This window comes from Gekko japonicus, unplaced genomic scaffold (assembly GCF_001447785.1).
Source record: "Gekko japonicus isolate JY-2015 unplaced genomic scaffold, Gekko_japonicus_V1.1 scaffold2139, whole genome shotgun sequence".
Taxonomy (NCBI): domain Eukaryota; kingdom Metazoa; phylum Chordata; class Lepidosauria; order Squamata; family Gekkonidae; genus Gekko; species Gekko japonicus.
In genome coordinates this window covers 14,724-35,989 of record NW_015170952.1, presented here as the reverse complement: position 1 = coordinate 35,989, position 21,266 = coordinate 14,724, and positions in this window count along the sequence as shown.

The following is a 21,266-nucleotide window of genomic DNA, read 5'->3' as shown; positions in this document are numbered from 1 at the left end:
TCGGCCACCTCGCGGATCGGCGGGATCATCCAGAGCAAGCAGGTACGTGGGGTGAGGGGCGAGCTGGTCTTGGGCTGCCCCTCGCCGCTCTGCCTCCCCCCCGCCGCTCACAGCTCGCTGTTCCCCTCGCGAGCGGCGGTGGCGGCCTTCGTAGAGCGTTCCGTGCGCATGCGCACGGAACGCTCTGGCACTTTTGGGGGGATTTAAACATCCCCCCGAAATTTTTTGCAACATTTAGCATTTTTGTGCACACGTGGGGACTGCCCCACGTGTGCACAAACCTCTCCCTGCCCTCCAGCTGCCCCCAGAGCGCGGATTTAGATATCCGCACTCACGGGGGCAACTTGGCTATTAGTATAAGGATTTTTGTTCACTTTTCTATGATTCTTTAAAGACATATATTAAGCATCACTTTCTCACAGTTTTTCTTGTTCTCCGTATTATCTCATTACTGTGCCAATCAATTGTTATTATAACCCTATTGTAAAACCACCCCCGCTCCTCCCCCCTGCACTGAAGACAAGTGGTTTCCTTTTTGGTGTTTTAAAAAAGGCACCGGAATGTCGATATATTGATTTGCCGCTGTAAGGATAAGTCAAGTAACGACAGGTCAAGTACTTGTTGATTGACTGATGAGAAAATCGGGAGTAAGTCAAGCATATGGAAAAACCCTTACATTCTTAGCTCCTGTATGAAGCAAGAAATACTATTTTTAATATAATTTTTTATTTTGAACTTTTTGAGGGAATACAGAATTAAAAAGGGGGTAAGGGGTAAGAGGAAAAGGAAAAATTAATGGAAGTGTAAAGGCATTTTTTGCAAGGACAATCGTCGATTAAAATACTTGAATTTTTAGGAAGATTATATAACATTATAACTTTAAAAATCACTATAACAACCTACTCAACATTCTACCAATTTACCATAATATATTAGCATTTTTACCTATCTTATCAATCTTATCAGTTATATGATAAACCATGACCAACAGTTTGTTGTGATAAGAATCATGAAAGACAACATCTTTAATGTTTCATACTGAAACTATAATGTAATATAAACCATTCAACTGCATCACTACAAAGATTGGTAATAGTAATCATAGAAAACTCGCCAGTTATTTTCACATTTGTCTTTCAGTCTTTGATTAATGAAGTCTGTCAGTTTTGCTATAGCAGCATATTCTTGCATTTTATCTCTCCAATTCTCAAAAGCTGATCAATCTTCCATTTCCCACTTTGCTGCAATTACTACTCTTGCTGCAGATAACATCTATCTGAACAATTCATGTATAGTTCTGTCTGCGTTCACTGGTAGAATTCCTAGTAACATCATCTCTGGTAACATAGCAGATTTTATATTCAAATGTTTTTGAATTTCAGTATATATGTCTATCCAATACTGAAGCAAGAAAAACTTGAAAAGGCATTTAACATTCTCTTCCTTGGAAATATTAGAGGAAAATTGCAATTTTAATTGTAAAATGAGCTTACTGATAACTTTAAAAAAACGAAAATACGTGTCTACTGCCAAGTTCTTTAATTTTGCTGAAAGCCTTTTCAGCGCGGCCACTGTTATGATTTTCCAAAGGCTTTCTTATTTGTTTCAGCTCTGTAATCGAATTCATTGGAAACCATCGGGATCTGGTATATATTTATTTATATTTGAAATACAGAGTACTGCGCTAGTTTAATGGTGTTTGGTGTATCGGTTTTAGCAGATCTATAAGTGGTTAAGACGCTGAACTGCAGGCTGTGGAAGGTCAGTACTTCAGCAGTTCGAGACCCGGGTGCCGCATGATGGCGTGAGCTCCCATCTCTAGTTCCAGCTCCTGCCACCCTAGCAGTTCGAAAGCAAGAAATTGCAAGTAGATAAATAGGCACCCCTTCGGTGGGAAGGTAACAGCGTTCCGTGCGCCTTGGTGTTTAGTCATGCCGGCCACATGACCACGGAAATGTCTTCAGACAGCGCTGGCTCTTTGGCTTGGAAATGGAGATGAGCACCGCAACCCTAGAGTCGGATTCGACTGGCTTTCGAGCAAGGGAACCTTTACCTTTACCTAAGCTTTGTAGCCCAATTCTGAAGTGGGACTAAAAGTGTAAAGCCAGTGGGCGCGTGCGCTAGGGCTGCCAGCTCTGGGCTGTGTAATTTCCAGAGATTTTGGGGGTGGGGCCTGGGGAAGGTGGGGTTTGGGGAGGGGAGGGGCCTCAGCAAGGTACAGTGCTATGGAGACCACCTTCCAAAGGGGTCGTTTTCTCCAGAGCAACTGATCTCTGTAGTCTGGGGACCAGTTGCAATTCCGTGAGATCTCCATCCACCACCTGGAGACTGCAAACCAAAGGGAGAGATCACGGGAAGGAAGTTGAGAAGAAGCAAACAACCGTGACGTATTATGCCAAAGAAGTCTCCAAAGACTAGAAACGCCAATGGCATTTGAATGGCTTCCAGTAAACTGAATATTGGAAAAAGAAATTTCTAGTCTTTGGAGACTTTTTTGCATAATATATCACGGTTGTTTCCTTCTTCTCCCCCACCTGGAGATTGGCAGCCCTAGTGGATGAACGCGCATGCGCTGAAGATTCCAGCTTTACACAGCGGACAAAGGAAGACTCTGTAACGTCTCACACTTCTTTTAAATTTCAAGAACAGTTCATGATCAGTCTTAAGAACGACGGGATTTAATGAGCTAGAAAGACTGGGCGCCGTCCTCAGGAGGTGTAGGCAGAGGTAAGTGGGGCTACCTCCAGGAAAGCATCCTTAGGTCTGCAGCTATTCTGCTGTGGCTGCAATCCTGCCTGTAGTTAGGTTGTTTAAACTCCCCTCCACTTCAGTTTGATTATTTGCTGATTCAGGGGCACACCTATGGGTGACATCATCGGGTGCAGATGGGGCTGTTCAGGGGCAGGGCAACCCCACCAGCCAACTGGGCAGTGGCGGATTGGGGCCCCCAAAAGCAGGGGAATCCCTACCCCCATCGGGGGAATGGCAACCGTAGTGGGGACCCATCTAATCATTGTCATGCCCAGGGCTTTTTTTGTAGAAAAAGCCCAGCAGGAACTCATTAGCATAATAGGCCACACCCAGCAGCAGAAACTCATTAGCATATTAGGCCACACCCATGACAGCACAGCTCATTAGCACAGTAGGCCACACCCCTGTGTTACCAGAAGTGTGCTCATCCAGCCACACCCACCTTTCCCTTCTTATTCTGTTTACCTTGTTTGTTGTCAAAACCCAGGGCCTTTTTTTGTAGCAGGAACTCCTTTGCATGTTAGGCCACACCCCCCTAATGTAGCCAATCCTAATGAGTTCCTGCTGTTGGGTGTGGCCTATTATGCTAATGAGTTCCTGCTGGGCGTGGCCAACTCAGGAGCCAGCCAGAACTCCGTTCCTGTGCGTTCCTGCCCAAAAATAGCCCTGGCTGAGGACACAGTGAAGGAAGAGAGAACTCTGGACATCACCCTGAGCCCTTGAGAGGAACAGTGAAGTAAAAGCGTGATATTTTAATGGTTTTTATTCTTTTTGTTTTATCGATAGTTTGTAAGAGTCTCTTCCCATATTGGGAAAAAGATGTCAGAAACTGTAAAAATAGACAAATACCCCCTTGATGCTCTTGATGTGTGACATAGTTTATGGATACTCCCTTCATGAAGTTACATAAGGTACGAGAAAGACCTCTGACCCAAGGAGCTTACAATTTAAATATGGGTAGTGAGGAAAAGATTGGGGAGAGGTGAAAAAAGTAACAGTAAAAAGGGACAAATGTAAGGCATGGGCAAATGCTTCGTTTCGGCTGGCGACAGGGATTAAGGGGTTAATCCTTGGAATGTATTTTTAGAATGCCGGCTATCTCTGCTTCCTCCACTTTTAAATAAGGCTAAGAGATCTCTGTGAAGTTATCCATCATCTAGTTATTGCATTCCTCCCCCCCCCCCCCATTAAACTGTAATAAGTTTCAGATTTCTGGCTGAATTCCTTGTGTTATTTGACGGCACAAAATTCATCCGTCCGATCGACTACCCATCCCAGCATAGACAGTTGGCGTTGTAAGTAAATAAATAAATAACCCAGGCCCCAGTCACACGGGCCGGAAAATGCGGATGGGGGGAGCGTGGCTGTTTGCCCCGGAGCAAACTAACGCGCGGTTGCCGGATCACACGTCCCACTGACGTCCCATGGTTTGGGGGGAGGTCCCAATCACACGACAATCCTGTGGCGTGGCAAAGAAGCGGCGCAGCGCGATCACAGCAGCAATGGCTAGGCACCGCTGCCGTGGCAAATGGGGTTGTGGTTTTTTCCCCAAACCGAAGTGTGCGCATGCGCCGTTGGGTGCTTGTGCGCATCCCGTGGAGACTTGGGGAAAAAAACCCTTTTTGCGACGGGACATGGGCGGGCGCCGGATGCCACGAACTACCACCGGAAACGCGATCAGACACCTGCCCTTACCCCGCGGTTTCCGGAAACTAGTACCTTGGAGGTACTAGTTTTTTACCCCGCATCTTCGGCAGGAAGCCTCGGGTGAGCCACGGGAGCTCTACACTTCCCAGATGTTGCGGTGTGATCGCGCCCGGAAAATCCGCCTATCTTCTGTCTCTGTAGCGTGACTAATGCTCCATGTGACCGCAGCCCCAGTAAAGTAAACTGCCTTGACCAGCATAACCAAGACGGATAGGCGTGTTAGGCTGTCTGTAGCAGTAGAAAAGAGCAAGAGTCCAGGACCACCTGAAAGACTAGCACTATTTGTGGCAGGGGAGGAGCTTTCGTGAGGCTCTGCTCACTTCTTCAGATATCTTTCAGGCTCACAAAAGCTCATCCCCTGTCACAAATTTTGTTAGTCTTTCAGGTGCTACTGGACTCTTGATTTTTTTTCCTGCAGCGTAACCAGGCAATTTCCCCTAGAATGATGGATTTAGTTGTGCATACAAAAATACTGATGGAGACCAAAGAGTGATATGAGCTTCAGAGTTGTGATTTTTCATTACGTGCCAAAGCCCCCCTGCTGACTTTGGGTGCTCTTGGTTGCCTGTTGCCACTGTGGAAGGGCTTTCAAGAGGAGTCCCATTGGCGGTCCATCGTGTAAGGGGTCCACGGAGTACCCCAGCTCTCGCCACTGAGCACTGCACAAGTGGGAGAGTGTTGTGGTACCCTTAGCCATGGGCATTGTGACTGGGGCAGCCGATGCAAAGGTACAGACACACATAGGTAGAGCAGCTAGTAAAACGTGGGAGGCATCCGCTTGCTTGTGAGGAAGTAGCGTAGGCAGTCGGGTAGGGTAGGGGTCAAATGGGCTGCCTCTGAAACTGGGGCAGTTGGGGGAGGTGTTTCTGTGGCAGGTTTTCCGACTTTCAGCATATCGGCAGTGTCTGTTTTTCTCTTTCCCAAGTCAATGGAGGGCATCTTCTTCGCTGGGGAAAAGTTAACCGCTGTTGTGACCAACGCCATCGTTGACTGGCCCCCGGTCGGCGAACACCGCGGCACCAGGAACAGGATTTTTGCAACCACTCCAGAGGTTGATCTGAAAGGAGCAGGGCTGCAGTCTCTCCCAGATGGGGTTGCCAGTTTATTGTAGCAGTTAAGTGTGCGGACTCTAATCTGGGACAACCGGGTTTGATTCCCCACTCCTGCACTTGTAGCCACTGGATGACCTTGGGCTAGGCATAGTTCTGTCAGAGCTGTTCTCTCAAGGGAAGTTCTCGAGACAGTTCTCTCAGCCCCACCTACCTCACAGGGTGTCTGTTGTGGGGAGGGGAAGGGGAAGGAATTTGTAAGCCGCTCTGAGACACTGAGTGAAGGGCGGGGCATAAACCCACTCTCCTCTACCTCTTCCTCTTCTTCCTCTTCTTCCTCTTCTTCTTCCTCCTCCTCTTCTTCTTCCTCTTTTTCCTCCTCCTCCTCTTCTACTTCTCCATGTATCTGTGTGGGGGGGTCTGCCAGCTCCAGGTTGGGAAACTCCTGGTGAGGTGGGGTTGGAGCCTGGGGAGGAGAGGGACCTCAGTGGGGTACAGTTTGGGTTGCCAGTTCTGGGTTGGGAGATACCTGGAGATTTTGTGGGTGGGGCCCAGGGAGGGCAGGGCTTGGGGAGGGGAGGGGCCTCCACAGGGCATAATGCCATGAAGTCTACCCTCCAAAGCAATAATTTTCTCCAGGGGAATGGATCTTGATCATCTGGAGATCAATTGTAATTCCAGGTGCTTTTTGTTGTTCAGTCGCACAGTCGAGTCCGACTCTTCGCGACCCCATGGACCAGATCACGCCAGGCCCTCCTGTCTTCCGCCGTCCTCTGAAGTTGGCTCAATTTCATGTTCGTTGCATCTATGACACTGTCTAACCATCTCATCCTTTGCCGTCCCCGTCTTCTTTGACCTTCAGTCTTTCCCAGCATCAGGGTCTTCTCCAGGGAGTGCTCCCTTCTCATTGGGTGGCCAAAGTAGTTGAGCTTCAGTTTCATTATCTGGCCTTCCAGGGAACAGTCAGGCTTGATTTCTTTTAGGATTGACTGATTTGATCTCCTCGCAGTCCAAGGGACTCTCAAGAGTCTTCTCCAGCACCATAGTTCAAAAGAATCTATTCTTTGGCGCTCGGCCTTCCTTATGGTCCAACTCTCGCAGCCATACATGACTACTGGGAATACCATTGCTTTGACCATGCGGACCTTTGTTGGCAGGGTGATGTCTCTACTTTTTATCATGCTGTTTAGGTGCTACCTGGAGGTTAATAGTCGAAGAGAGATTCACGGAAAGAGCCTAAATACAATTTTAAAAACCATGAACAAAAGACAAGAAATATCTTATAAACATCCAGCACTTATTAAAGCTACTCCAGGTACTCTATTCATATAACAATTTCAAAGTCTAATACATAAAGGATTATGGACTGAACATATTTGTATTAGACTTTGGAACTGTTGAATGAGTAGAGTTACATGGATATGAGCATCTTTAATAAATATTTATAATATATTTCTTGTGATTTGATCAGTTTTCCCCTTGTATTTAGCTACCTGGAGGTTGGCATCCCACGAAGAGAACCCATAGAGCAGAGAGGTGGAGGTGGGGAGGGGAGGGGAGAACCCCCGCCCCCTAACTCACCCGCTCCCTCTGCCATACTGCCAGGGAAGGCCTCCCACCCTCCTGCCCTCCTGGTTTCCCTCTCCAGCCTGCCTCAGTCACAATGGCCGTCAGTGTTCCCTCTAAGCTGAGTCAGTGTGAGCTAGATCACAGTTTTTTGGCCCCCGGCTCACACATTTTTGTCTTAGCTTAGGAAGGAGGGCTCCAGAGCAAACTGATTTACGCAGTAGCCAAATCGCTCGCTCACAACAACTTTCATGCCAGTAGCTCACAAAGTAGAATTTTTGCTCACAAGACTCCACAGCTTAGAGGGAGCATCTCAGGCAGCGACCGCTATCACTGAGGGAATGAGGGTGGCAGCCGAGGGGGGTGAGCTTTGGCTTAGCCGGGACATGTCTTTTGTGCCGTGGCCAAGGAAAAAGGGGGGCGGTCCTCCGCCACACCTGCTTGTGTGAGAGAACCGGCTGCCGATGAACACGGCGTTTGGCCGGCACCTGAAGGGGGGGGGGGAGAAATGGCTTCCAGCCTATGAATACAGGCATATTGTAAGCTGTGTGGCAAGATGGGAGGCAGCCTTGGCTAGTTGGGAAAACATCCGAAGCTCTTTTGTTCTTTTTAACTTAGGAACAAAAGAGAGGGCTTTAAACAGTTGGGATTTCATGGCTTCTTCCAAGCGTTAAAGAGTGCCTGGCTGCTACAACAGTCCCAGTGGTTTCTAAAGTACCGGTGCGATTCCCCCCCACACACACACACCCCGTTCCCAGGCTCTCAGTAGATGGGGCAGAATTGATGCTAAGCCTATTCAGAGCGGTGCCATGGTGACAGGTCGGTACTGGGAGTGGGCCGGAGGAAACAAAGTCTTAGTGTTCTGCTAAGCTTGCGCTGATCTTGCCCACTGCCACCAAACGGGCTGGTGAACGGCCAGTGAAGAAATGCCACAGATTAAAAGTGCTCAGCCTCTCTGAGGACTGACTCCAAGTGGGGAGCGTGTGGCCGCGGAAGCGGGGGGGTGATCGGAATTTAGGCGCCGCCTAGCATGCTAGCAGACTGTGACAGCAGCCATTAAATTAAAAGACGCCTGCTCCTTGGGAGGAATGCGTTGGCGAACCAAGACAGCATGATAAAAAGTAGAGACATCTCCCTGCCCACAAAAGTCCGCATGGTCAAAGCAATGGTATTCCCAGTAGTCATGTATGCCTGCGAGAGTTGGACCATAAGGAAGGCCGAGCGCTGAAGAATAGATTCTTTTGAACTATGGCGCTGGAGAAGACTCTTGAGAGTCCCTTGGACTGCAAGAAGATCAAATCAGCCATTCCTAAAAGAAATCAACCCTGACTGTTCCCTGGAAGGCCAGATAATGAAACTGAAGCTCAAATACTTTGGTCACTGTGCGACCGAACAACAACAAAAGCATGCTAGTACCAAATAATGGGAACTTGTATTTGTTTCCTTTCTCCCCAGCGCAGACCCCCAGGTGGCTTCTATCATTCTCCTCTCCTCTATTTTATCCTCATGACAACCCCGTGAGGTAGGCTAGACTGAGAGTGTGTGACTGGCCCGAGGTCACCCAGTGAGCTCCCGTGGCATAAGTGGAGAGCAATGCTCCCTCGGAGCTCTGGAGTCTTGTGAGCAAAAATTCTACTTGGTGAGCTCCTGGCATTAAAGTTGTGAGCAAGCGTTTGGGCCCCTTGGGTGGCTTGTCTGGAGAACCCCCCCCCCCTTGCATTGTTGACATTTGGCCATACAGATAAGCTGTGGGCTGAGGGGTCAGGTGAGAGTCAGCCCAGTTTCCCTCATAGCAGCGGGCTTTGCCTCCTTCCCTTTATTATTAACTAGGGAGCAAAGCTCGTTGTGGATGAAGACAAAGGGTCCTAGAAAGGTTGGGTGGGTGGTAGAAAGGAAGGAAGAAAGGAAGGAAGGAAGGAAGGAAGGAGGGAAGGAAGGAAGGAAGGGGTTGGGAGAGAGAGGCAGGAAGGAAGGAAGGAAGGGGTTGGGAGAGAGAGGAAGGAAGAAAGGGAGGGAGGAAGGAAGGGAGGGAGGGAGGGGCTGGGAGAGAGAGGAAGGAAGGAAGGTAGGAAGGAAGGGGTTGGGAGAGGAAGGAAGGAAGGGGTTGGGAGAGAGAGGAAGGAAGGAAGGAAGGGGCTGGGAGAGAGAGGAAGGAAGGAAGGTAGGTAGGAAGGAAGGGGTTGGGAGAGGAAGGAAGGAAGGAAGGAAGGGGTTGGGAGAGAGAGGCAGGAAGGAAGGAAGGTAGGAAGGAAGGGGTTGGGAGAGGAAGGAAGGAAGGAAGGAAGGGGTTGGGAGAGAGAGGCAGGAAGGAAGGAAGGAAGGGGTTGGGAGAGAGAGGAAGGAAGGAAGGAAGGGGCTGGGAGAGAGAGGAAGGAAGGAAGGTAGGTAGGAAGGAAGGGGTTGGGAGAGGAAGGAAGGAAGGAAGGAAGGGGTTGGGAGAGAGAGGCAGGAAGGAAGGAAGGAAGGAAGGGGTTGGGAGAGAGAGGAAGGAAGGAAGGAAGGGGCTGGGAGAGAGAGGAAGGAAGGAAGGTAGGTAGGAAGGAAGGGGTTGGGAGAGGAAGGAAGGAAGGAAGGAAGGGGTTGGGAGAGAGAGGCAGGAAGGAAGGAAGGAAGGAAGGGGTTGGGAGAGAGAGGAAGGAAGGAAGGAAGGGGCTGGGAGAGAGAGGAAGGAAGGAAGGTAGGTAGGAAGGAAGGGGTTGGGAGAGGAAGGAAGGAAGGAAGGAAGGGGTTGGGAGAGAGAGGCAGGAAGGAAGGAAGGAAGGAAGGGGTTGGGAGAGAGAGGAAGGAAGGAAGGAAGGGGCTGGGAGAGAGAGGAAGGAAGGAAGGTAGGTAGGAAGGAAGGGGTTGGGAGAGGAAGGAAGGAAGGAAGGAAGGGGTTGGGAGAGAGGGGGGGGGGTGGAACGGCGAAAACGGGGCTGCGGCGGCTGGCTCTGTGCCAGCGCCCCCCCCTCAACTGCTCCCCCCGAAAGCCTCTGAAACCAGGTGGGCAGGAGAAGCAGTGCGGTGGGGCCCATTGCTGCCCTCCCCCCTCACAGCAAAGCAGGCCGGGCTTCCCCGAGGCCTAGTAAGGGCAGGGGCAGCCGCAGGCGATCCACCCACGGGACTGCTGGAGGCTATTGTGGCGGCAAAACAGGGTGAGTGAAACGGCGACTCTGTGGTGAAGCGGCCCAGCCGGAGAAGCTCCAGGGAGACATTTAAATGTCTCCCCGCGGCCTCCGGAGTGCTCCCCGGCTCCCTGCAGATGGTCCTGTCCTGTCCGAGGACCAGAGCAGAGTGAGCCAAAGATGCTGGCTGGGGCTGACATGGGCGGGACTCCGCAAAGCAGCCAGCCAACCCAGCCAGCGTCTTCTGACTGGCAGTTATTGCGGCCAAACACTGTTGGCGCGCATCCAACGTTGTGGGACCAAAACTCAATTATTATAGGGAGAGATTTCAGAAGAAGAGGAAGAGGAGGAAGAGATGGGATTCATACCCTGCCCTTCACTCGGAGTCTCAGAACAGCTTACAAACTCCTTTGCCTCTCCCTCCCCACAACAGACACCCTGTGAGCAGTGTTCCCTCTAAGCTGAGTTAGTGTGAGCTAGCTCACAGTGGTTTAGCCTCTGGCTCACACATTTTTGTCTTACCAGAGCAAACCGGTTTATGCAGCAGCCAAATTGCTCGCTCGCAACTTTAATGCCTGGAGCTCACAAGGTAGAATTTTTGCTCACAAGACTCCACAGCTTAGAGGGAACATTGCCTGTGAGGTAGGTGGGGCTGAGAGAACTCTTTCGAGGACTGCTCTAGAGAGAACGGCTACAAGGTCACGCCAGCAGCTGCAGGTGGAGGAGTGGGGAATCAAACCTGGCTCTCCCAGATTAGAGCCTGCCCTCTTAACCACGACACCAATGTGGTGTAGTTAGTTAGTGCATTTTTATTCCCCCCTCCTTTGTCCAAGGAGTTCAGGGATACACACACACACAAAGACACATGTAGATCAAAGTTTAGAGTCCAGTAGCACCTTTAAGACCAACAAAGTTTAATTCAGAATTAAGCTTTGTAGGTCTTAAAGGTGCTACCCGGCTCCGACGTCGTTCTGTTGTTTCCGAGCAACATGGCTGCCCCACCTGCATCTCCAGACACATGTAGGTCCCTTATATTGAATCAGACCCTCGGCCCACCAGGGTCAGTCTCGTCTACTCAGACGGGCAGCTGCTCTCCAGCGTCTCAGCCCGAGGTCTTTCACATCTCCTCCTACCTGATCTTTTCGGCTAGATATGCCGAGGATTGAACCTGGGACCTTATGCAATGCCAAGCAGATGCTGTACCACTGAGCCCCGGTGCCTTCCGAAAGGGTAATATACAACAGTCTTTCTTCTGGCATTTAAGCCTGGCAACAACCTGAGAGGTGGAACAGGCTGGGTGTGTGACTGGCCCAAGGTCATTTGGGGGGGCTTTGTGGCACAGCATGAATTCGAACCTGGGCTTCCCCAACTCTAGTCTGACACTTTAGCCTCTATTTCAGCCCTTTGTCCTGAAGGTGGTAGCAGGTATCTCTCTATATTGTTGTGGCAACATATTGTTATAACTAGGGGTCATTTCGTAGGAAAAGAGGTGCAGGAGCTCATTAGCATAACTTATTAGCATAACTTATTTTGCATATGCCACACCCCCTGACATCACCGGAAGTGTGTCAGAAGGCAGCACCCACCGCTCAGGCTCCACGGGACTGTTTTGGATTGCTACCTATTGGGGGGGGGGGAACGTGCAGATCTGTCCTCACAGAGGAGGGGGAGTCTGTACCTGAATAAAACTTGGTCTTCAAGGTGCCACTGGACTGTTTTGGACCGGGGGGCTGGGGGGAGCTCTGCAACTTACCTGGCTGCTTCTTGCTCTGACTGAGGACTGCTGGGAGCAGGGGGTGGGGCTTGTTGCATGTGCCCGCCCCCTGGGCTCTTTACTGCCAGAGCTCCGCTCCTGTGCGCTCCCGCAGGAAATGACCCCTGCTGTTAACATTCCAGCATTCTGAACCAGCTGACATTTGCAGACCATCTTCAAAGGCAGCCCTATGTACTACATAATACAGTAGTCTAACCTACATATTAACAGTCATGGGTGTTTGTGGCCCAGATTCATCTTGTCCAGGAATACTGCAGCTGATGAACCACTCTAAGGTGCAACAAAGTACAATCTTAAGCGGATAGATTCAGGTGGGCAGCTGCGTTGGTTTGAGTCCAGTGGCACCCTTAAGACCAACGAAGATTAATTCTGGGTATAAACTTCCATAGACTTTCATGGGTATACATTTTCATGTAATTTCTGGGTATAAACTTTCAAACTTTGTTCTAATCTAATCTTCTGTGTCCACTGAAGTCTGCTTAGGATAGGGCTGTTAGACACCTTCATTACTTAGATATCCAGAGTCGACAGGAGGTTTTTCCAGTCTTGACTGAGGAGGTTTTTCCAGTCTTGACTGAGAACAACATCGGCTGGACCCTGTGCAATAATTATATCCATTCCAGAGAACGTGGACGCAACCACAGTTGCAAGCTGAGAGGCATCAACACAATGCCATGAATGCCAAAGCAAATATATATGTGGATGAAGCTTTCCCAAATCCATCTGTTATCATTCTGCCCATTTTTTGGGTCAACATTTGGAAGACCAGTGGGAAGAGCAAACAGAGAAGTTATCCAAGTTGCTCAGCCACATTGGGCTGACATGCCTGTTGCCTGGATTCAGACATTCACTGGGAGACAGTGTGGTGTTGTGGTTAGAGTGTCAAGGCGAGAATCTGGGAGACCCAGGTTTGAATCTCCACTCTGCCATGGAAACTCGCTGGGTGACCTTGGGCCAGTCACACCCTCTGGGGCTAACACACCCCACAGGGTTGTTGTCAAGGGTCATTTTGTAGAAAAAGAGGTGCAGGAGCTCATTAGCATAACTCATTAGCATAACTTATTTTGCATACGCCACACCCCCTGACATCACCGGAAGTGTGTCAGAAGGCAACACCCACCACTCAGGCTCCATTGGACTGTTTTGGATTGCTAGCTATTGGGGGGGGGGCTGTTCTCACAGAGGAGGGAGAGCTTGTACCTGAATAAAACTTTGTCTTAAAGGTGCCACTGGACTGTTTGGGCCGGGGGGGGGGGCTCTGCAACTTACCTGGCTGCTTCTTGATCTGACTGAGGGCTGCTGGGAGCAGGGGGCGGGGCTTGTTGCATGTGCCCGCCCCCTGGGCTCTTTACTGCCGGAGCTCCACTCCTGTGCGCTCCTGCAGGAAATGACCCCTGAGCCTCACGATTGGGATGCCAGCCTCCAGGTGGGGCCCGGGGATCCCCCAGACTTACAGCTCATCTCCAGATGACAGAGATCAGTTGATCTGGAGGAAAGGGATGCTTTGGAGGGTGAGCTCTATGACATTATGCGCCCCTGATGATTGTCCCTGTCCTCTTCAGGCTCCACCTCCAAATCTTCAGGAGTTTCCCAGCCTGGAGCCGGCAGCCCTATGCCCCCCCCCGTTTCCCACCAGTGGCCAGTGGAGGGAGACCCAGCAACCCTATTTCCAGAGCATATTCTGTTCTAGTCATATGCTCGAGATTTGGGCCAGGATCCCGACTCCATGGCTCCTTCACCAGAGAGGGCTCCTCTGCAATATCCAAGTGACATTGTATAGAACGGATATAGTTTCCCAGCCTCCTTTGGATCCTTGCCCATAGTATGTAGGAAATACCGCAGTCCAAAATTTTGGAAGCAACGTAGAAGTCCGGATAACAAAACGACGGTATTTAATTGCGTCGACGAAGTCTGTAATCAAGAGACTTGATAGGATTAACTTCTCTGAAGTTTCCGGTAATTGGGAAATATTATGCAGGAAACATAATGCCTGTCGGCTTGTCGTTCGTGCTCTCCGTCTCTCAGTTTCGAGCCAGTAACTTGAAGCTTTCCCAAATCCATTCTCATACTCACGGGACGACGTGCTGGGAATCAGACAGTTTCTCATCAAATGTGCCTATTGTTCGGGATGGCCATCTGTGACCTGACCGTCCGGTGAACTTTGTTCCGTCACAGTTTTCCCTCTTTCATTCAACATATATGGGAGCGATCTGCCATGGTACAGTATAGCTGACACTGTAACCATTATTCACAGGCGAAATTCTCCCTTTCGTATAATCTTACTGCGTGCTTAGGGATGGGCAGGCTCTTGAATCTACTGGGAAAGTTCCTGGCCAACTGCAGCTGGTTCAAGGGCTGTGGTGCTGGTTGGGACCTAGACCATGGTGATGATGACGGGGAGGGGGTTCCTGGGCCCCAGTCAAGCAGCCCCCCCCCAGCACTGCAGGGATCGGGGGTCCTTGGTTCAGCTTGCTCTATGGCTGTTTTTTTTAAAAAAAAATCTATTTTTGGTTTTGAAGGCAGATACTTCGCAAGTTGCATTCAACGATTCCTTCCAAAGAAAGAGGGACAGCGGTGTACCGAATTTGTACATTGCAAAAAGACTGCAGTTGTTGATATATGACAGTCATCGCATTGCACGCTCCTACCAACAAATTGTGTCCATTAAAAATTGGTGGCATTGCTTACACAGAGCTCACACCTGGAGCTAAGTTTAATATTGTTCTTGTCAGGGGTCATTTCGTAGAAAAAGAGGTGCAGGAGCTCATTCGCACAACTTATTTGCATATGCCACACCCCCTGACATCACTGGAAGTGTGTCAGAAGGCAACACTTTTTTTGTTTTGAGTGGTTGGTGTTGGGGGGGGGGGGGACGTGCAGATCTGTTCTCACAGAGGAGGGAGAGCTTGTACCTGAATAAAACTTGGTCTTAAAGGTGCCACTGGACTGTTTTGGATTGCTAGGTATGGGGGGGGGGAAGTGCAGATCTGCCCTCACAGAGGAGGGAGAGCTTGTACCTGAAGGCGAGCCGGGGGGGGGGCTCTGCAACTTACCTGGCTGCTTCTTGCACCTCGTGACCCAACTGAGGGCTGCCGGGAGCAGGGGGCCGTGCTTGTTGCATGTGCCCACCCCCTGGGCTCCTTACTGCCGGAGCTCCGCTCCTGTGCACTCCCGCAGGAAATGACCCCTGGTTCTTGTAAAGACCGTCTCTAGGCTTAGCGCACTATAGAAAAGGGAGCCATTTTTCTGTGAATTTAGCAATGTAGATGAGACTCTCCGTTTCCTTCAGGGGTGAGGCCCCTCCATCTGTTATCAGCATTTCCCAAATTCTTTTACATCAGGGTTAGCCAGAAGACTCCCCCCCCACCCTTACCCCTTAGGGCTGTTTGTAATTTGGTTGATACTAGCAGTAAATTTATCTCTCCTAAGCAAAGGTACCTGTTTATCATCTGTATTTCCTAGTAGAATTGTTTTGGCTTGGGGAGGAATGGGGGAGCTTGTGATTTTCTGAATATGGTATTTAATTAAATTCCAAAAGTGTTGCGTAGCCACCAAGGGTGGTCAGAGGTGTCTAGTTTTAGTACATTTCCTCCAACACAAGGCTGGCTGGGTTTTCTGTGTGTGTGCATATGTTGTAATCTCTCTGGAGTTAAGAAGAGAAGAAGAGAAGAGATTGGATTTATACCCCACCCTTCACTACCTGAAGGAGTCTCAGAGCGGCTTACAAACTCCTTTCCCTTCCCCTCCCCACAACAGACACCCTGTGAGGTGGGTGGGGAGGGGGAAAAAATTGAAGGATAGCATTCTCTGATACTAATGGAGGCAGAAGTAAAGGGTGGAAGGGAACATATTGACGACCCCTTTTCCTCCCATCGAGATGAGTCATATGCCAACCGTACACACCCAAATGTCTATTTAAAAGAGAAATGACTTCGTGCAGATATGTAGGGCAGTCTATTATTATTTTCTCTAATCGTGTTAGGTCCCCTAGCGACTTTATACATTTCTCAAGAGCCCATAAGATGCCGAACTGGAAGATATTAAAATGAAGGGACCTGATAGGATGAAGCTATGGATGCCAGCCTACAGGTGATGGCTGCTGGAGGTATCCAGGAGTTGAAGCCAGTGTTCCCTCTAAGCTGAGTCAGTGTGAGCTAGCTCACAGTTTTTTAGCCTCCAGCTCACAGATTTTTATCTTAGCTCAGGAGGGAGGACTCCAGAGCAATCTAATTTATGCAGTAGCCAAATCATTCGCTCACAACTTTAATGCCAGTAGCTCACGAATTAGAATTTTTGCTTACAAGACTCCACAGCTTAGAGGGAATATTGGTGCAGCTGATCCCGAGACTACAGAGATTAGGTCCTCTGAAGAAAATGGCTGCCTTGGAAGGTGGACTCTCTGGCCTTGTGTCCCTCGGAGGCGCCTCCCTTCCCCAAATCCTCCCTTCCTCAGGCCCTGCCCACAAAATCTCCAGGGATTTCCCAACCCAGAACTGGCAGCCCTAGACAAAGCCCTTTCCTATGTCGCTTGCCTTGTCGATATTATTGGTGTCGTGGTTAAGTGCGCGGACTCTAATCTGGGAGAACCGGGTTTGATTCCTCCACTCCTCCACTTGCACCTGGCTGGATGTCCTTGGGCAAGCCATAGTTCTGGCACAGATGTTCTTGGAAAAGAACAGTTTCTGTCAAGAGCTCTCTCAGCCCCACCTACCTCACAGGGCGTCTGTTGTGGGGAGGGGAAGGGGAAGGAGTTTGTAAGCCGCTCTGAGACTCCTTCGGGTAGTGAAGGGCGGGGTATAAATCCAATCTCTTCTCTTCAGACTCCAACTGAAGGGCGAGGTATAAATCCAATCTCTTCTTCTTCTGAAAATTATGCAATGGTAATTTGGCTTGTTTTTGCTTCCCAAATAAAACAGTATATTATTGTCTGCTGTTCTACAGTATTTTTTGAAGGCACTGTCAATGATATATTTTGAAAGAGATGTATTTTTGGGAGAATCATCATTTTAATTATATAGATTCTGTCAAGCCGGGATAATTTCCTTTTATTCCAATCTCCTTTTCCACTTGGGGTGTTTAGATGGGTATAATTATTTCGAATTAAATCATTTAAGTTTATAGATACGTCGGCACCTGAATGTTTTCTAGAGATGTCAACCTCCAGGTGGGGCCTGAAGATCTCCCGGAATTACATCTGATCTCCAGGGCTTTTTTTTGAAGAAAAAGTCCAGCAGGAACTCATTAGCATAATAGGCCATACCCAATAGCAGAAACTCATAAGCATATTGGGCCACACCCCTGACAACACAGCTCATTAGCACATTAGGCCGCACCCCCATGTTACCAGAAGTGTGGTCATCCAGCCACACCCACCTTTTGCTTCTTTTTTTGTAGCAGGAACTCCTTTGCATGTTAGGCCACACACCCCTAATGTAGCCAATCCGAATGGGTGTCTGATGTTGGGTGTGGCCTATTATGCTAATGAGTCCCTGCTGGGCGTGGCCAACTCAGGAGCCAGCCGGAACTCCGTTCCTGTGCGTTCCTGCCCAAAAATAGCCCTGCGTGATCTCCACATTACAGAGATCACTTCCCCTGGAGAAAATGGCTGCTTTGAAGGGTGGATTCCGTGGCGTTATACCCCGCTGAGGTTCCTCCCCAAGCCCCGCCCTCCCCAAACTCCACCCCCAAATCTCAGTTTCTCAACCCAGACTTGGCAACCCTAATGTTTTCATATATTTGAAATTGTATTTAGCTGTGTTCTGATGTTTGTTTTCAGTCAGGTTGATAGGTAGAATTATTTTGCGAAATTTACCCCGAATCCAGATACCTTGCTGTATTCTTGCAATAAATTCTGAGTTGCTATCAGCAAGCTTACAGGTGTTGTTAAACGTCAAACTGTGTGATCTGCAAACAGGGCGGTTTTATGGCATGACTTCCTTGTTTGTACTCCTTTGTTTTCTAAATTATTCTGACCGGTTTTGGCCCAGGGCTCGGCAAAAAGTGTGCAGAGGGGTGAGGCGAAGGGCACTCCTGTCTTGTCCCTCCGGCGGGCTCCACGGACACCCTTGTTGCCGAGCCCTGGGCCAAAACCAGTCAGAATAATTTAGAAAACAAAGGAGTACAAACAGGAAAGCCATGCCATAAAACCGGCCTGTTTGCAGATCACACAGCTTTACGTTGAACAACACCTGTAAGCTTGCTGACGGCAGCTTAGAATTTATTGCAAGAATATGGCAAAGTCTCTGGATTCTGGGTAAATTTGAAGTCTTTGGATCAAACAGTGGGCAATTTCTCACTAGAGCTGCCTCGCAGCACAGTGCCGTTTGCCGAAACACAAACATGTCAATTTCACACCCGAAGCTGTGGGGCTGCATTTGACTCGGGGCTTCGCCTGATTTCCTCCGCAGTTTCATGATCCTCAAAAACCAGGATCACGAAACTGCGGAGGAAATCGGGCAAAGCCCCGAGTCAAAATGCAGCCCCGCAGCCTCGGGTGTGAAATTGACATGTTTGTGTTGGGGCAAACGGCGAGGCAGCTCTAGTGAGAAATCGCCCAGTGTTTACGTTCACTGTGCAGCTCCTGGTATAAAGCGTTCCTCTAATAAACGCTGGGCCAAATTTTGTTCGCTTTTGTAAGAGTACGTAATTTCCCCCCCCAGGTGGTCCGAAAATAAAGATAAAATTGACAAAGGAGAGCTGGAATGTTTACAGTAGATGGTGTTTATAGTTCTTTATATGTAGGCTTGCCAACCTCCAGGTAGTAACTGGAGACAGGCCCATAGCTCCCTGGGGGGTGGTGCCCCCTCACGAATGTGCCATGCCCCCTCCCCTCCAGTCCCCCCTCCCCAGGGAGGCAGGGGGAGCCCTGAGGCTAGTTCTGGGCACGCCACTGTCGCCCAGAGCCGCCCCAAGCCCAGTGGCATAAAGGCACGGCAGGCGGCAGTGACAGCAGCCCTAGTATGCTCAGGCAAGGGCGCCTCCCTCCTTTGCCCCCCACCAAAAACCGTCTAACTACGGGGGCTGGGTGGAGAACTCCTGGGAATACAACTGACCTTCAGACAACAGAGATCAGTTCCTCTGGAGGAAATGGCCGCTTTGGAGGGTAGACTCTATGGCATTGTACCCTATGTGCTTGTGACCCCTCAAACTCTTCCCAGAATGCAATGCTGTTAAAGTGCAAATTAGATTTTTATGTATGTATGTATGTATGAATGTATGTATGTATTTTGTATATTATTAGCAGCAGGGGTCGTTTCGTAGAAAAAGAGCTAGGGGAACTCGTTAGCATAACTCATTAGCATATGCCACACCCCCTGACATCACCAGAAGTGTGTCATAAGGCCACACCCCCTGACATCACTGGAAGTGTCTCATAAGGCCACACACCCCACCCCCAACGGTCCCGGCCGCCGCCGCCAGCCTTGCAGCTCCACTGCCGAGCCCCATGAGGGGCCCGGTGGTGGACCTGCAAGGCCGGCGGGAGTGCAAGAAAGCCCCGCAAAGGCCCTCCCTGGCCCCAGGCAGGCAGTGGTGGGGAGAGGCAGGGAGGAAGCAACTTACCCTCCCTCTTCTCCTGCCTCCTCCTGGCTAAATGAGGGCCGGAAACAGGGGGCGGGGCTTCGTCATGTGCCCCGCCCCCTGTACCTCCCCCCCCAAATGACCCCTGATTAGCAGTGCTTTGATGAGGGACCCATCCACTCTCTTCTTCTTTGATTCAGTTTCCACCACCATGGCTGTGTTAACATCCCTGTCCCTGTAGCGATAGAGAATTTGGTGACAGTCCGTTACATTTTGTAATGTCAAGGAAGTGGCGATTTGTGGTGGTCTTGCCCTAACCTTAGCTTGTTCTAGACTAAGATTCATGGAGGAGAGGTCCACCAGTGGCTACTAACTATGGTGGACTAGTAAACCACTGGATATCAGTTGTCGGAGGAGGCACCATCAGGGAAAGGTCTTAGCCTTTACGCTTTGCTTGTGAACTTTCCAGAGCGACTGGTTGGTCAGGGAGTGAAGCAGTGTGGTAGACTGGATGCAGGGTTGTCAGCTCTGCGTTGGGAAATACCTGGAGATTTGGGGGGTGGAGCCTGGGGTAGGCGGGGCCTCAGCAGGGTATAACTCCATAGAGTCCACCCTCCAAAGCAGCCGTTTTCTCTAGGGGATAACTGATCTTGGTCATCTGGAGAGCAATTGTAATAGTGGGAGGCAGGGGTCATTTCGTAGAAAAAGAGGTGCAGGAGCTCATTAGCATAACTCATTAGCATAACTTATTTGCATATGCCACACCCCCTGACATCACCGGAAGTGTGTCGGAAGGCAACACCCACCGCTCAGGCTCCACTGGACTGTTTTGGATTGCTAGCTATTGTGGGGGGGACGTGCAGATCTGTCCTCGCAGAGGAGGGAGAGCTTGTGCCTGAATAAAACCTGGTCTTAAAGGTCCCACTCGACTGATTTGGACGGGGGGGCCGTGGGGGTCTCTGCAACATACCTGGCTGCTTCTTGCTCTGACTGAGGGTCGCTGGGAGCAGGGGGTGGGGCTTGTTGCATGTGCCCGCCTCCTGGACTCTTTACTGCCGGAGCTCCGCTCCTGTGCGCTCCCGCAGGAAATGACCCCTGGTGGGAGGTCTCCAGGTGCTACCTGGAGGGTGGCAACCAATGCTCCCTCTAAGCTGTGGAGTCCTGTGAGCAAAAATTCTACTTTGCAGTTTGGCCGCTGCATAAATCAGTTTGCTCTGGAGCCATCCTTCCTGATCTAAAACAAAAGTCTGTGAGTTGGAGGCTAAAAAACTGTGAACTAGCTCGCACTAACTCAGCTTAGAGGGAACACTGGTGGCAGCCCTCACTGGATGACCCTCTGTTCTAATCCAGCAGGGCTCTTTGGACATAGTAAGACTGTTGTACAGGATGTTTCAGTTACTCTGCGTATTAAAGTTGTTCAACAAATTTAGAGGACAGTCAGGCACCTTTAAGACCAACAAAAGTTTATTCAAGGTATGAGCTTTTGCGTGCACGCAGACTTGTTGTACATATTAGATTCCATGTCAAAAATGAAGTCAAATGAGGAGGAAGATCTATGTTTTATTTCAATTAAAAAGAAAACAGTTGGACCAAATAGCCCACCCAAAATTGACTACTTTCTTCTCAGCATATTCAGGGAATATGCTTCACTTAACAGGAAAACAATTGGACCAAATAACTAATCAAAAATTGACAACTTTCTTCTTCTTCTTCTTCTTCTTGTACATATTCTGAGCATATTCAGGAAATACATGTTATTTTATTCATGGACTGATATCATCAAGAAAACAATATTCA